Here is a 2,500-nt window from a genome sequence, read left to right as displayed (position 1 = left end):
ACACTAGCCAAGTTCTCAGCCACTAGTGGCGGGCACAATTCCCCAAACACCGGTCCGATAATACGCGCGCATATCCCCAAACACCGGCCCGATAATACGCGCACAATTCCCCAAACACCGGCGCGGATTTCAGCCACTAGTGGCGGGCACAAGTCCCCAAACACTAGCCAAGTTCTCAGCCACTAGTGGCGGGCACGATTCCCCAAACACCGGTCCGATAATACGCGCGCATATCCCCAAACACCGGCCCGATAATACGCGCACAATTCCCCAAACACCGGCGCGGATTTCAGCCACTATTGGCGGGCACAAGTCCCCCAACACTAGCCCGGGATTCAGCCACTAGTGGCGGGCACGATTCCCCAAACACCGGTCCGATAATACGCGCGCATATCCCCAAACACCGGCCCGATAATACGCGCACAATTCCCCAAACACCGGCCCGGATTTCAGCCACTAGTGGCGGGCACAAGTCCCCAAACACTAGCCAAGTTCTCAGCCACTAGTGGCGGGCACAATTCCCCAAACACCGGTCCGATAATACGCGCGCATATCCCCAAACACCGGCCCGATAATACGCGCACAATTCCCCAAACACCGGCGCGGATTTCAGCCACTATTGGCGGGCACAAGTCCCCCAACACTAGCCCGGGATTCAGCCACTATTGGCGGGCACAAGTCCCCCAACACTAGCCCGGGATTCAGCCACTAGTGGCGGGCACGATTCCCCAAACACCGGTCCGATAATACGCGCGCATATCCCCAAACACCGGCCCGATAAAACGCGCACAATTCCCCAAACACCGGCCCGGATTTCAGCCACTAGTGGCGGGCACAAGTCCCCAAACACTAGCCAAGTTCTCAGCCACTAGTGGCGGGCACAATTCCCCAAACACCGGTCCGATAATACGCGCGCATATCCCCAAACACCGGCCCGATAATACGCGCACAATTCCCCAAACACCGGCGCGGATTTCAGCCACTAGTGGCGGGCACAAGTCCCCAAACACTAGCCAAGTTCTCAGCCACTAGTGGCGGGCACGATTCCCCAAACACCGGTCCGATAATACGCGCGCATATCCCCAAACACCGGCCCGATAATACGCGCACAATTCCCCAAACACCGGCGCGGATTTCAGCCACTATTGGCGGGCACAAGTCCCTCAACACTAGCCCGGATTTCAGCCACTATTGGAGGGCACAAGTCCCCCAACACTAGCCCAGTTCTCAGCCACTAGTGGCGGGCACAATTCCCCAAACACCGGTCCGATAATACGCGCGCATATCCCCAAACACCGGCCCGATAATACGCGCACAATTCCCCAAACACCGGCGCGGATTTCAGCCACTATTGGCGGGCACAAGTCCCCCAACACTAGCCCGGGATTCAGCCACTAGTGGCGGGCACGATTCCCCAAACACCGGTCCGATAATACGCGCGCATATCCCCAAACACCGGCCCGATAATACGCGCACAATTCCCCAAACACCGGCGCGGATTTCAGCCACTATTGGCGGGCACAAGTCCCCCAACACTAGCCCGGGATTCAGCCACTAGTGGCGGGCACGATTCCCCAAACACCGGTCCGATAATACGCGCGCATATCCCCAAACACCGGCCCGATAATACGCGCGCATATCCCCAAACACCGGCCCGATAATACGCGCACAATTCCCCAAACACCGGCGCGGATTTCAGCCACTATTGGCGGGCACAAGTCCCCCAACACTAGCCCGGGATTCAGCCACTAGTGGCGGGCACGATTCCCCAAACACCGGTCCGATAATACGCGGCGCATATCCCCAAACACCGGCCCGATAATACGCGCACAATTCCCCAAACACCGGCGCGGATTTCAGCCACTATTGGCGGGCACAAGTCCCCCAACACTAGCCCGGGATTCAGCCACTAGTGGCGGGCACGATTCCCCAAACACCGGCCCCGATAATACGCGCACAATTCCCCAAACACCGCGCGGATTTCAGCCACTAGTGGCGGGCACAAGTCCCCCAACACTAGCCAAGTTCTCAGCCACTATTGGCGGGCACAAGTCCCCCAACACTAGCCCGGGATTCAGCCACTAGTGGCGGGCACGATTCCCCAAACACCGGTCCGATAATACGCGCGCATATCCCCAAACACCGGCCCGATAATACGCGCACAATTCCCCAAACACCGGCCCCGGATTTCAGCCACTAGTGGCGGGCACAAGTCCCCAAACACTAGCCAAGTTCTCAGCCACTAGTGGCGGGCACAATTCCCCAAACACCGGTCCGATAATACGCGCGCATATCCCCAAACACCGGCCCGATAATACGCGCACAATTCCCAAACACCGGCGCGGATTTCAGCCACTATTGGCGGGCACAAGTCCCCCAACACTAGCCCGGGATTCAGCCACTAGTGGCGGGCACGATTCCCCAAACACCGGTCCGATAATACGCGCGCATATCCCCAAACACCGGCCCGATAATACGCGCACAATTCCCCAAACACCGG

The sequence above is a fragment of the Urocampus carinirostris genome, unplaced genomic scaffold, assembly GCF_059441175.1.
Source record: "Urocampus carinirostris isolate Australia breed hairy pipefish unplaced genomic scaffold, RoL_Ucar_1.0 HiC_scaffold_174, whole genome shotgun sequence".
Taxonomy (NCBI): Eukaryota; Metazoa; Chordata; class Actinopteri; order Syngnathiformes; family Syngnathidae; genus Urocampus; species Urocampus carinirostris.
Note: the sequence above shows the minus strand (reverse complement) of the source record.